Source organism: Prionailurus viverrinus, chromosome B1 (genome assembly GCF_022837055.1).
Source record: "Prionailurus viverrinus isolate Anna chromosome B1, UM_Priviv_1.0, whole genome shotgun sequence".
NCBI classification, from domain to species: Eukaryota; Metazoa; Chordata; class Mammalia; order Carnivora; family Felidae; genus Prionailurus; species Prionailurus viverrinus.
The window spans coordinates 87,926,918-87,942,441 of record NC_062564.1 but is presented as its reverse complement, the minus strand read 5'-3'; the positions used below and the strand labels follow the sequence as shown (position 1 = coordinate 87,942,441).

Genomic DNA, 15,524 nt, shown 5'->3' with positions numbered 1-15,524 from the left:
ACAAACGGGCAGGTAAGGGTGGGAGGGGAGGTGAAACTTAAGGTAACACTATATTGAAGTAAATCTTATCTTGCATTTTATTCCACTGGATTTATTCAAGCCTATTTATGAGTATTCTTTATTGGTCTTAATTTTTATCCCCAGTAATAACAGTCTTCAAACATACTATTTGCTAAAATCTGCATGGTTCTAAAGTGAACTATTTTTAGAAAACTACGTTCAACTTAATGGGAATAATTAGAACCATGGAGGCCTCCAAGAAATGTTTTAATCCATTTAAACCTTTGTGAGTTTTTAAAATAAGAACTCCTGCTATGCACAGATTATTGGGTCAATATTTATATTTAAATAGGGAGAAATATAATTGTAAAACACAAACATAATTATGTTTGGCTACAGCATTTTACATTTTCCAAAATGTTTTAATGTACTCCGCCTGATTGGGATGTCACAACAACCATATATTGTAGGTAAGTGAGTTATTATTGTACTCCTTAAGCATCTCCTGCATTGCAATTTCCCTCCCTGCTTTCATCTAGCACTGTATTTATTCTTTCCTCATGACAATGAAAGAAAAAAGCCTGAACTTAACCTGCTCGGGAAGTCATCAAACACTCATTTTATATGTATATGTGCCCCAAATTATAGTTGAAGTCTTAGCAACCCCATCTTGATCTCTGTTTTAAATATCTGAACACTAGTACGGCCAGTTGTAGGGGAAGACCATTCACCGCTAGTAGGGACATGATATTGGTTTCGTTTACATGCCTGGAAAAAAAAAGAAATATTTTATATGCATATCATATATGTAGCACACATCTGCATATATGTATGCTATCACTATTTATAAATTTAGAGGCGCCTGGGTGGCTCAGTGGGTTAAGCGTCTGACTTCGGCTCAGGTCATGATCTCACGCTCTGTGGGTTTGAGCCCCATGTCGGGCTCTGTGCTGACAGCTCAGAGCCTGGAGCCTGTGCCTCCCCCTCTCTCTGCCCCTTCCTGGCTTGTCCTCTGTCTCTGTCTCTCAAAAATAAACAAACATTAAAAAAGTTTTATAAAAATTAAATAAATAAATAAAAATAAACTACAAACTGACAAGTGCAAAATGAGCAGCAGAATTCAATAGGATGAGGAACATATTATTCCCAGAATCAAAGAAATGTCTTTTTGACTTTGGTATCCTACCCACAATTGGGCAGAATAAAGAAACAAGAATTTCAATCTGAATTTCCTCAGATGCTGGCCTCGCTTAAAATTATAAGCGTTACCAGCTCGTTCAAATGCCTTGACAGTAAAATTACCAGTAGTCCAAAAATGATTTCAAGATCTCAGGCTTCATCTAGATGTAGACTTTATCTAGATAACTAAAAATGAAACTAATATCGAGATGTGCAATACATAAACAATATTGGCCAATACTATTCTCAGGGCACCGCTGATGGTTTTCAAGTTAACAGAGAGACAGTCTGAAGCTTTCTGGTCCCAGTCGTCCTGAGGTTTCCTGTATTAATCATGTGTCTGGCTAATAGAAGCCTGGGACTCAAATATTTGCAGTATATGGTACATCATCCCTAGGTATCAAGTTATACCTGTAAGGTTTACCTGAGAGCCGGAGTAAAAATGAAACTTGCAACTTTGTCTTTCTAAATACCTACTAAAGCCTGTGGGACTAGGAACGGGGGCGCAAAAGGGCCCAACATTCACAGATGTTAAGTCCCTGAGAGATCTTATCTTAGAAAGGCTGAAGACAGCACAAGATGCCGGATTTCATAAGAGGATCTGAGCATGACAGGAGAACTCACCATATCCAACCACCCAGGAAGTATTTTGAGCACTCCAGGATGAAAGGGTTGGGAAACAGATGGGTTTAGCATGAAGCAAATGAGGTTTAAGCTTTGGGGGCCCTCAACGTGCTAAGAGCATCTAAAGAAGTGTTCACACGGTCATGAATTTTTGGAAATTCAGCAAAAATAAGATATTTAACCCTAACCATTAAAGACTACCATTTCTTTCCATCTCAGCCTGCTCTGAAGTTGGAGTCATTACAGGCACGTTTGAGATAGTGAAGTAGAAGTTAAGTCAGGAATACATTTATAGCAAGCTTAATGAAGTTTAATGAGATATATTTCTTTGGTTCGCAGGCATGTATGCCTTAGGTTATTGTCAGCTGGGAGAGGCTTTAAGGAACACACTGTTGTGTAGACACACCCAGTTTCATAACACAAGCATACAAGTCCAAAGGTCAAGTCACAATGTGAGCAAACGCTATAGCACCTGGAACCAGAGCATATGGGTAGAGAAGACAATGTGAAATGTACACAGCCAGAAGGTGGACTGTGGAAAATATCCTAATCGTTAGATGAGTTAGAACTGTAAACAGAGAATTTGATTCACATTGATATCTAGTCAAAGAATTGACTTGTGTCAAGAATATGCTTTCTGGATACAATTATAAATGCACTATGGTGGTTTTCTTAAATTCTAAAACCTGGCATGGTGGTAGCAATTGTAAGTGGTGAAAATATCTCTAAACACAAATTTTAATCAACTATCTCAGAGGAAGGGCTGAATTAGCTTTCTGTATCGAAAATACTATATTTCTTATGTAAAGAAGTATTCAAAGAGTATCAGCCCAAGAGGAGAAGAAAATAATATCTTAGAGGTGTGGAGATTTTGTGATATCTTCATCATTAGTCAACTTTTTCAAATGTGATGTGGGTTTTGAATTCTATATCAATAGTTTCTTTCATAGCTAAATCTGCATTCATACTTTTGTATCCTTTTCTCAAAGAGTTTCTACAAAATTGAATAAACTTCAGACTCCACAAAACTTCTATCTTCCTCCAGGTGGTGTATTAATAATATATTGATTTAATTTATACCTGAATCAGGCTGTTGAATAAGGCTCTTCCAATAGTTTGAGATTTCTACTAACACCAAAGCTGAGGACTATTGGTGCTAAATAGCACACATTGTCGAGACTGCCCTCATACACATCTCCATGTGCCTACTGAAGGTTCTGTCTGCTGCTGCAAACATTATATACCCTTCCAGGCTTAGGTAAAATCAGACTAAAAAGTTCAAAGAGAATGAGCAAGAATCAAGAGTCATTAATCTAAGGAGAGAATATAATGTGCTTTTCTCCTCCACTTCAGGTCCACCTTCCAACCCTTCTCCACCTCACCCCCAGCACCCACAATCCCGCCCAGACAGGCTGACCAGTATGGGTGCATCAATGGGTGCTCATGCCCTCTTATGGAGAATGCCACTCTTATGGAGAATGAACAGGAGATGGGAAAGAGGAAGGAGAGTTATGGTGTTACCAAAAGCTGGCTGTTCCTAGCAGTGAAGGACACAACTCATGTTGGTTACCTTCTCTACACAGCTCTGCCTCCAGCTTCAGTAACCACTTTCTCCCTAGTATTTCAGTCTTAGGGATAGTTGTTGCAGTTTGGGAGTGGTGGTGGGGTCCAAAGCCGTTGGCCAAGAATGAATTCTTGAGAGGTCTTTGGTGCAAAAAGATTACTTTATTAAAGCATGGGGACAGGACCCCATGGGCAGAAAGAGCTGCACTGGGGTTGTGAGGAGTGGCTGATTATATACCATGGAGTTGGTTGGGGAAGGGGGCAGGGAGTTGGTTGGGGAAGGGGGCGGTAAAGACAAAAGGGAGGTTTCCAAAAGGACTTTCATATGCTAAAGAGGACTCCTAAGATACTAGAGGCCTAGCTATTGTCAGGCTAAGATATTTTTCCCTCTAGCAAAGCATTAACTTTTAAAAACAGTAGGGAGTTTCTGGAAAAAAAGTTCTAATCCCCTCCCTCAAGTACTTGTCAATGGCAGAAGGTTATAAAGAAATTTCGTTTTCTCTATATTTTTTTCTTGCCTTTGTTCCCCACATCACCATGGAGGGGAGGGTGATGTTAAGGCTCCACGAAACTGAGTCTATAGGTTTCTGGATATTGCCTTTTTTCTTGTAAATCATTAAAACAGTTGCAAACTGATGGAGACTAATGTCCTGTATGACTTTGGTCTCTATCAGTTAACCATTTGTTTTTCCCTTTCCTTTGTTCTTGGGCAGCCAGGAGTGCCTGAGAAATATCACACCTAACCCACTTGGTGGGGAAGGTGGGGGTTTGAGGGGTGACAGCTTGCCTTTTGCTCCCTCATCAAAGTGACTGTAAGAGTTCAAGGGTATTGAATTTTCCCTTTTGGTTTTCTTATATCCTTCCTGTATCTTTTTAAACATTCATTTTTTTCATGAATGAGTGAAATTTATTGTTTTACTTTGATCATTTTATAACAAGCTTTTATTTTCTCATCCTTAGGCTTTCCCAGGTGAGTTCTTTTTTCTAATTTTGTGTGTGTGTGGTGAAATGTACAACATTGACTACCTTAACCACTTTTAAGTACACATTTCAGTGGTATCAGTTTCATTTGTATCCATTATACAACCATTGCCATCATCCATTTCTAAAACACTTCACATCTGGAAAAACTGAAACCCAATACCCATGAAACAATAACTCCCCATTTTCCTTCCCCCCGACTCCTGGCAACCATCATTTAACTTTCTGTCTCTAAAAAGACAATTCATAGAATGGGGTAAAATATTTATAAATCATTTATCTGATTAGGGATTAATATCCAGAATATATGGAAAACTATAAAAACTCACCAACAAAAACAGACACTTCAACTTATAAAACAGCAAAAGGCTGTTTTGAATAGACATTTCTCCAAAGAAGACACGCAGATGACCAAACAAGCACATGAAAAGCCCTTGAACATCAGAAATCAGTAAGATCATGCAAATCAAAAACCACAATGAGCTATTACCTCACAACCCATTAAAGTGGCTATGACAAAGAAAAAAAAAAAGGTACAGGTGGAGATGTGGAGAAATTGGAATGTGTGCACTGTTGTTCGAATGCAAAATGGTGCAGCCACTGTGGAAAACAGTATGACGGTTTCTTTTTTTTTTTAATTTTTTTTTCAACGTTTATTTATTTTTGGGACAGAGAGAGACAGAGCATGAACGGGGGAGGGGCAGAGAGAGAGAGGGAGACACAGAATCGGAAACAGGCTCCAGGCTCTGAGCCATCAGCCCAGAGCCCGACGCGGGGCTCGAACTCACGGACCGCGAGATCGTGACCCGGTTGAAGTCGGACGCTTAACAGACTGCGCCACCCAGGCGCCCCATGGTGGTTTCTTAAAAAAGTTAAAATACAGGGGCACCTGGGTGGTTCAGTTAGTTAGGTGTCTGACTCTTGATTTTGACTCAGGTCATAATCTCACGGTCGATGGGTTCGAGCCCATTGTTGGGCTCCACACTGCCAGTGCAGAGCCTGCTTGAGATTCTCTCCTTCCGGCCCTCCCCTGCTCTCTCTGTCTCCCTTTCTCAAAATAAATACACTTAAAAAAATACATAAATAAAAATAAAAATACAATTACCATATGACCTACCAATTCCACTTCTAAGTATATACTCAAAACAATGGAAAGCAAGGCCTCAAAGAGACATCTGTATGCCCACATTCCTAACACGTTGTTTATGACAGCTAAAACATAGAAGCAATCCATGCCCATTGATAGATGAATGGATAAACAAAATGTAGTCTATACATACAATGAAATATCATTCAACCTTAAATAGAAAGTAAACAGTTTGTCTCTTTTCAAGTTTTGTAAACTGCTTCTCATTTGACCATTTTGAACGTGATATCTATTTCCTACTGTCACTTAAACTAATGTCTACCAAAACCACGTGAGGGGGTCTTCAAGAAAGCTAATCTCTTTGAGTGGTTATCAGTAAAAAGGGGAAATGGATCTTTGAATAACTTTGAATTTCCAGTTTGTCAGTGGCCTTGCTGATCTTCCTTCTATGCTTCTGGGTCTCCTGCCAGAAGGGGTTCCTCAGACGACTCAGAAGAGCTCACACAGGAACACATTCCCTGCAGCAGGGAATTGAGCTCTGGGAGGTCACCAGCAGAGCTTCCTAAGAGGATGCATGTGCCGTAGGAGAGGACCCCGATTTGAGCTTCTGTCACTCGCAGAAGCAAAGCAGAACCCCGAGAATCAATCAAGAAGAAATTGCTTAGGGGCGCCTGGGTGGCGCAGTCGGTTAAGCGTCCGACTTCAGCCAGGTCACGATCTCGCGGTCCGGGAGTTCGAGCCCCGCATCGGGCTCTGGGCTGATGGCTCAGAGCCTGGAGCCTGTTTCCGATTCTGTGTCTCCCTCTCTCTCTGCCCCTCCCCCGTTCATGCTCTGTCTCTCTCTGTCCCAAAAATAAAAATAAACGTTGAAAAAAAAAATTTTAAAAAAAAAGAAGAAATTGCTTATTATGTGCTCAGTTACACAAAAGATATTTTTCTCTTTCCTTTCCTCCTTTCCAAGCTCCAACACTCTGGAGGATCCAGAGGTGATTAAGAGTAGGGATACCAGATAAAATACATGATGCCCAGATCAATTTGAATTTCAGATAAACAGTAACAACAATGAGCATAACTGTGTACTATGAAATACTTGGATTATACTTATAATAAAAATAATTTGTTTATCCAAAACTCAAATCTAACTATTTTTCTTTTGTGTCTAGTTTTGTTTTTGATAAATCTGACAGCCCAATCTAAGACGAGGAGACAGGGTCTCAGGATTAGAGCTTTCCCACCCCTACCCCAAACATCATTTTTTTAAGGCTGATCAGTAAGGGGAGGACAAAAGGAGACTTTTAGATCAGAAATGAGATTGAAATGCTAAACTATTCTGGACCATACTAGCCTTTTTTTCTATCAAATGGAGAAAGTTCTAGAGTCTACATAAATCTCTTTAAATGGTGACAAGGAGAAAAGTAACACATATTCATGTTTTTGGGCCCCACCCCACCAATTTCAGGTTTGCCCAACAAGAAAATTAAATTCAAGAGCTTGATAAAATGTCCAAATACAACCTTGGGTTGTCATTAATTCTACTGTGAAGACTGTCTATCTACACACAGACTAACGACTATCATCCCTAGAAATAGATACAATGTGTTTTTGAAATAATGGCTGGCTGTGAAAACAGATGTAAGAGTTTTTATGTGGGTTCTCAGACATCAGTGCAGGCTTGGAAAATACCAGATAGCTGAGATGGTGATGAAAATGGGGACTTTCCAATCCCTTCTTAAAAGCCCCTGTGCAGACCTAAAGTACTTGGCTGGAGGTTCAAGTGGAATAACATGAATGCAGCTTTGATAGAGTTTGCTGGCCATGCTGATTCCTCTGCGGTGTCCAGGAACTCTTATAAAGAAGGATGTATAGAAAGTGATCCTTAAATCCCACCTCAGATGCTCAGTATTTTTTAAAAAGACTGAATGAACCTCTTCCTAAAGAAAGAATATCTCTGTAAGAATGTCCTACATCTCACAACCTGGCATCCCTCCCTAAAATGGGCACACCACCAGAAACACAATCTCATTTCATAGAAGGGACAGAAAAGTGTGCAGTCCAGTCTTTTGTGGTAACCAGGAAGACATAAAAATATAAGTAATTCTGAACTTGTCCCACGGGGAGGACACTTTGGAGCCCTAGTTAGAATAGGTTGTTTAGATGTGAGCCTACTCTTCTCCTGAAGTTAATGAAGCTTATTTGGGAAGAGGGAAAGAGGGAAGAGATAAAAAGATTTTACAGTCACCAAGATCTGTGGCAGGGCTATTTGGTGATGATTTCCATGGCTTGAGACTCAGTAAATCAGACAGGCAGACCCTGCTTCTATGAGTGAGTGCTCAGGTATCAGAGGCCAACTTGGTAGATCTTATGAACTGATAGGATTCTACCTGAAAGTGAAAGATAATACAGAAGGCCTAACTCGTAGGGATAGAGATACATTGTCTTCCACAAGCTTGTCAGAGAAGCCCTTTCTGAGAAGGTAGCATTTAGGATAAGAAGTCAGCCTTGCAAATAGCAAACGGGAAGAGCAACCCAGACAGTTGAAACAGTGCAAGGTAGGATTCAAGGTCAAAAGGAGCATGACATATTTGAGGTATGAATAGAAGTCCATTGAGTGGGAACGTGGTGAGAGAGCAAATGGCTCAAAGGAGTTAGGGAGGTAAGTTAAAAGTCAAGAAAAAAAAGAATAAATGAGCAAATAAATGTGCGATTACTATAAAGCATATTTGCATTCCACTTATCAGTCAAATTCGGGAAGAAAGGATCCTCTAAGCACAAAGTGAGTAGCGACTGTTTTATACAGAAAAGGAAGGCAAAAATCAATCCTCAGAACCTGCAGAAATAAAAGAATTTAAAGTCTTGGAGAAAGCCAACACGAACGTGAGAAGTAGATACAGGGCTTCGCAGTAAGGAAGATTCCCTTCTCCCCACCTTTCAAGAAAGCTGATGAAGAAGAAATTTCCCTCCAAGGTTCCCACACTGGGAAAGCACCAGTACAAAGAAAAGCCCCCTTGTTTCTTTCCATGGACAGTGGAAAGTTTCTGCTTTGTTTTTGCTTTTGTGTGTGTGTGTGTGTGTGTGTGTGTGTGTGTGTGTGTGTGTATTTTAGTGAGATAAAAGCTATTTACTGACACTGAGTAAAACATATACAAAGAATTCTGAGGAAGAAGCTGAAAACTTTCCCTTACTTATTTTCTCACACAGAGACCCATATTGCCCTAAAGGCAGGATGTACCAGTTTTCCTTTCTGGAAAAGCAAACAGGCAGTGAGCTTCACTGAGAGAGCAGATTTTGTCCTTAAAGACCGGCAGGGCAGAGATCCTTCTAGTGAGTGGTAGTAGGTATAGTTGCCCCCAGTGCCAAGACAGACAGGGCCAGCTAAGGGAATCGAGGGCACAGACTAGCGTCCGTAAAACTTCAAGAAGACCATGGCTCAAAACATGTTAAGGGATATCCTGTGTGCTTAGGATTTTCTTACCAGGGAAAGAACACCCCTTAATTGGCTTTTGAGAAGACAGTAGTCATTCCCACTGACAATAAGTAAGTATGACAGAGTCATAGTGAGAAGAATTATTTAGATAACTATGACCATAACTGTCAATTTCTAGACTAAGTAGAATTTAGTCTTCAAAAAAGAGATCTTTCAATCATGAAATTTTGGAACTGGAAGATAACTGGAAGTACAAGTCATTAATCTCCCTATTTTTCAAATTAGGAAAATGAAACAGAGACAAAGCAGGTGATTTAAAGACCGCTATAACAGGTGCAAGGTCTATGAGTTTCATGTGCTCTCCCCCTCATTCTTCTTACTGCTCCCAAGGGCGGTATAAACGAGACTCCTAAGACCTCCGAAGAGTGTAAAGGGAGTCCAAGCACAGCATGCCTATTTGTGAATTTAATCAGTGGAAGTTTTCATCTATTTACTTCCTGCAAGAGAAAACCTGGGGCAAGGGTATGCTTAACATCTCCTTCTTTGAGAGTACATAGCCATGTGTACGTGTTGCCTACGGAAGTCTACCATAGCTAGCTCAGTGTACTTGGAGCAGAAGCGAGCATTGATCAGAGGAGAAAATGAGTAAGACTCTGGACTCAGAGACATAGGTTTGTAACAATGCTTTGCCAACAAAATGTACTTCAGAGAAAGTAGTTGTTCATTTTTAATGAAATCACCCTTTTATTTGAAGGGCAAATACATCCGTTTTTTAAGTATAGAGAGTAAAAGAAAATTTTAAAATATAAAGAGCTTAAAAAGGGGCAATAATTCAGAAATAATTACCAGGATCAGTAATTTTAAGAGTTTGGGACTCTGCATATTTCTGATGTCAAAATTTCAAAGTGAATTTTAGAACTCCTGCATCTCAGAGCGTATTTAATACCTTTGCGAATAATCAGCTCTTGTTTTTATTTGTATTTCACTATCAAGAACATGCTTTTCTCCCTTGAAGGTGCAATTAAAAATAATGATAATAATAATAACATATGAACTGCTGTTTTAGATCGTGCGATCTCTTAAAAATGTTATCATCTCTCTGACTCACTCTATTCCATTTCAATCTATAGTTCTGTAAGCAACAAAATGATGTGGTAGGCAGAATAATGGACCCCCAAGAGAGTTCTAGGTCCTAATCCTCAGCACTTGTGACTATGTTACTTTACATGGCAAAGGGGAATTACCTGTGCAGATGGAATTAAGGTTGTTGATCAGCTGACTTTTGGGATGAGCACTGGGTGTTGTATGGAAGCCAATTTGACAATAAATTTCATATATTGAATGAATGAATGAATGAATGAATGAATGAATGAATAAATAAATAAATAAATAAATAAATAAACAAACTAATTAGATGTCTGAAAAAAAAAAAATAGAGGGATTGAGGCACCTGGGTGGCTCAGTCCGTTGAGCATCCAACTTCGGCAGGGGGCAGTCATGATCTCACAGCTTGTGAGTTTGAGCCCTGTAAATCGGGCTCTGTGCTGACAGCTCAGAGCCTGGAGCCTGCTTCAGATTCTGTATCTCCCTCTTTCTCTGCCCCTCCCCCCACTCATGCTCTGTCTCTCTCTCTCTCTCTCTCTCTCTCTCTCAAAAATAAATAAGCATTAAAAAAGTTTTTAAAAATAAAATAGGGGGGGTTATTCTGGATCATCCAGAAGGGCCCAATTAATCACAAGGGGTCCTTAAACGTGGAAGAGGGAAGCAGAAGAGTCAAGTGTCAGAATTACACAATGTGAAAAAGACCTGCATAGCCATTGCCAGCTTTGAAGACAGAAGGGGCCCGAGCCAAGCAATGTCGGGCATGGTCTCCAAGAGCCTCCAGAAAGGAACTCGGCCCTGACCTCATCTTGATTGTAGCCCAGTGTGACCTACATTGGACTTCTGACCTCTAGAGGTCCAAACAATGAGACTAAGATGATAAACTTGTATTGTTTTAAGCTACCAAGTACGGTAATTTGTTACAACAGTCACAGAAAACTAATATACATGACAAGGGAATATAAAATCACCCAGGTTTGCAAACAATATTAAATAAGTTAGAGTTAAGAAAAATAATTGAATTTGGAAATTAACTTCTCCACAATTTCATGCCACACTTTCCAAAAGGAAATTAACAAATTCAGCTTCTAAAAGAACATGAAAGTGGTGTTGTTTGCACAGAATATACAACTTGTTTAATGTTATTTTACCCTAACTATATTCTCTATTCTTCATTATGATTATTCCTTTTAAACTTCTGAACTATTATAAATTTAAAAATAAAACTAATCTGTACCATTTTAGTTAAGTATTCTAATCAATCACTCAATATTTGTTGAGTTCTCTCTGCGCAGCTGTTCTCAGAGAATTTACTGTTTATGTTAAGAGATTAGTTTTTATTTTTTAACATAAAGAGTGGTACAATAAAAGTAGGAATTTTACAAATGAATTAGATGGAATGATTTGAGAATATTCTAATAAATATTCATGGCGCTATTAACAAAAAGGTATTTTTATTCAAGACTTTAAGGAGTAGTATAAAGCTTAGTCTGAGATAGATCTGCAAACTTTCAAAAACCAGCAATACAACAACAGCTCTTTTAAACATGTGATATAAATATCAGTGCTTAATTTTTAGAAAAATAGTTTGATTTACATTTGTATTATAAAATAATGAATATCAATCATTATTAATAAACACATATGACTCTATTTGAATAGTCTTATCCTTAAAAGAGAAAACTTAGCATTACTCACCACATACTACAAAATCTCTGATTACTTGGACATTTTTGCCTTCACATATGTTGTGTTTATTATCGCTATCCTTTATGAGAATTTATTTTCAAATTACAAAAGCAGCACATGTTCATTTTAAATAGAGAATAACATAAATATGGTAAAAGAAAAAAATGACAAATCTTGTCTTCTCCAATCATTGTCTCCATTAAGATACCAATATTAATAGCTTGGCATATGTTCTTATTAACATTTTTGTATGTTAACATAAACTAATCAATGTGTGTTCCTAAGTATCAGAGGGTGTTACTGTTGTTTTTACACAAGTATGAACTTTCACTATACAAATGAGTCTTTTCTTGAGTCTGTTTTCCTTTTACTAATGTTTCACGGATGTCAGTATTGTCACTAGCCGCATAACATTCCATAGTTTGGACAGTAGCACAGCATAATTTCTTCAACATTTCTCTATTGAGGAATATTTTAGATTGTTTTCAATTTTTATCACAGAACACAATGTTGATTCACATGTCTTTTTTGTATACACAAAATATTTACGGCTTATGTTTTTCAGATAGATTCTACAAAACACACTGCTGTGTTACATGTATACTCTTAATTTTAATAGGGGCGCCTGGGTGGCTCAGTCAGTTAGGCATACGACTTTGGTTCAGGTCATGATCTTACGGTTCGAGGGTTCAAGCCCTGCATAAGGCTCTGTGCTGAGAGCTGAGAGCCTGGAACCTGCTTCAGATTCTGTGTCTCCCTCTCTCTCTGACCCTCCCTTGCTCGTTCTCTGTCTCTCTCAAAATAAAAAGCATTAAAAATGTTTAATTTTAATAGATATTATAGATTAAATTCAAGAGCCAGATTACATTCCAAGAGTTGTGGTAATTTGACTCACAGACAGTACATGAAAATATGCATCAGTTATCTAAATAACTGGATGTTTCAATCTTCTGATTATCAACAAACTTATGGTTGAAAATGGAATCTCATTGATCTTTTAATTGAATTTCACTCAAATTAAGCATCTCTTCCTATATTTCTTTTCCATTTGCATTTCTATTCCTGTGGAGGCCTGATTTTGTCTTTTGTTCCGTTTTTGTACTGAATAGCTTTCCCTTTCATTTCATTCTTAATTGGTAGGAGCTTTTAATATTTAGAGATATTTGTACTTATTCTACCATATGTCTTATAAATATTTTCCCTCAAATAATTTTTATATTTTGATGTTTTATTGTGTCTTTTTCCACATAGAAAATTTTAATTTTTATATAAAAAATTTGTCATTTTTTTTTACTTCTGAGGCACCACTGTAATTTTTTATTGAGAGGAAAGTAGTAATTAAGCACTTTGCATTAGTCCTACTAGTTTTCCATTCATTTCTTAATTCACTAAACTCAATATTAAAAATATCCTGAAACTTGCTTACGTACCAAACTCTCTAACATTATAGTTTACCAAAAATTATTTTCAAAACAAAGTAATTCCTAAATTTAAAAATTCCTAATTTAAAAATTCCTAATAATTTCTTATTTTTTTATTTTTTTTTTTATTTTTTTCCAACGTTTTTTATTTATTTTTGGGACAAAGAGAGACAGAGCATGAACGGGGGAGGGGCAGAGAGAGAGGGAGACACAGAATCGGAAACAGGCTCCAGGCTCCGAGCCATCAGCCCAGAGCCTGACGCGGGGCTCGAACTCCCGGACCGCGAGATCGTGACCTGGCTGAAGTCGGACGCTCAACCGACTGCGCCACCCAGGCGCCCCTCCTAATAATTTTTTAAATGACATACATCTATAGAATTTGAATTTAAAGATTATCATCTTGATTGTTGATAATTGATATTTGCTGAGTTAGTAGCAGTGTCACTGGCTAAATTGCTCCCTAGAACATTCAGAATATTCTGTCATTATCAATATGAAATGTTGCACCTTTAAAATAAGACACAATAAACACATGTATCCATGTGTTTGTCTGTAAACAAATGAATAAATGTAGAGATGGATGAATAGCTTGGAGCCAGGTAAATTAGCAGGGATGGTAGGGATAATATGTGAGAAAAATTCAGTTTAGTGTAAAATTTTGCCATATTCTGTTACCTGAATCTTCCTAAATCTATCTATCTCCTTTATGGTAGTATGAAGGTCTGAACACCATTACATGAGAGATTAGGAATTGGCATCATTCTGAAAACCCATTACACCGCTGTATCTCATTCAGTTGAATAGAATGCAAAAGGTCGGCCTGGCATTCACATTCTCTTTTCTCCAAGGAAAATCCACTGATTTCAGAATTCTCGTCAATCAGCTCTAGGAGCTGAGCAGAGCTTTTGACATCTTTGTGAAACAAAAGGGGATAAGTCTTGGACTTAAAGGTCCTGGGAGTACGCGGCTACCTGAAGGACAGCACCATTCTCCTAGTCTGCCCTGGGGTGTGACCTGGAAGCCACGGAGGTGCTGGTCCTGGCTGGATACCACGTGCAGAAGGAGAACAAGCTGAGTCTGGCACCCCCGGGGACCTGGACTGGCAGGTGTGCAAAGGGCCCGCTCCGGGCTGGCTGCCCGGAGAGCAGAAGGATCTTGTGGCCTCTTCCCCTGAGCGCTTGGGCAGGAGATCCCAGAGACTCAGCCCAGCACCAGGGAGGTACCCTCACTCTGCATACAGCTGAGGTTGCCCGGCCGAATCTCGAGGTCCCCAATGATGCTGCAAAGTGAACTTCAACTACAACCTGGAGCAGGCAGATGAGCTAAAGCTGCAAATTGAGGAGATGGTGGAAGTGATAAAGGGGAATGGGGGTGACTGGTGGCTGGGAAATAAGAACAAGCAGCTGGCAGCCTTCCCATCCAACTTTGTGGAGTTGCTGGACAGTGGGCTCCTAAGCCTCAGGAACCCAGACATGCCTTCAGTCAGCCCTGGTCTCCAGTAGGCCTCCCAAGCTGAGCAGCCTGACCTATGACAGCCCTCTAGACTACCTGCAGACAGTCTTCCGCACTGAGACCTACAGGGTCCTGTCTAACTACCAGCCTGAGGCCCCGGAGGAGTTGGTGCTGTGGAAGAAGGATGAGGTAAAAGTACTGAGGAAGACCATGGAGGTTAAGGAAAATGGTATCTCAGGAATCAGCTCCTACTAAGGAATCAAAGAAGATGCTACTCAGAACAGCCCTCCCTACAGTCAGGAAGCTGGTGACAGCCCCCCACTGAGCACAGCACAGCCAAACCATCTGAGACACCCGGTGGAGCCAGTTAGGAGTGCCCATCCCAGATTCAGGCTCCAGTGGCAGCTTCCTCAGGGGGGTCCAGGCCACCCTGGCAGAAAGGGATTGAAAACCCAGGCTTCCTGGCAGTGCTCTGCAACCAATCACGAGAAAGGGCAGAGCAGGCTAGCAAAGGCCCCTCCTGTGAATAAAACCCCCACCCCAGAGAAGACTCTGTCTCCAGATAAGGGCCCCACCCCAGAGGAAACCCTGACTGCAGATAAGGTCCCCATCTCAGAGGAGGCCCTAACTCTGGAGTTCAAGGTTCTAGCCCCAAACAACCCCACCCTGGAGGAGAGCCTGACTGGACAAGTGCCCCCAGCTCAGACAGTGTCATTTCTGGGGATGAGGCCCCTGTCCCAGAAGTCCCACCTGAGGATGAAGCCCCTAGCCTAAAGATGGCCCTTCTTGGTGACAAGATCTCTACCCTAGAAAAGGTCTCGACCCCTGAGCAGGTGCTCTCTGAAGAGACCTTCACCAGAGACAACACTCAGTTCCATCACTTCTTTCTGGAGCAAGCCCTGCCAAAGTTCAAGTCTCTTGTAGCCAATAAGACTCAATCCCAAGAAGTCCACATGCCAGAGGAGCCCCACCTCTGCATGATGATGCACCATCTCCAACAGAG

The 15,524-nt window shown here is 40.0% G+C and overlaps 1 pseudogene; it reads left to right on the top strand.

The window, feature by feature from the left end:
- The first annotated feature begins 245 nt into the window (after positions 1-245).
- LOC125164805 (intersectin-1-like) lies at positions 246-14,846 on the top strand (annotated as a pseudogene).
- The last annotated feature ends 678 nt before the right edge of the window (positions 14,847-15,524 follow it).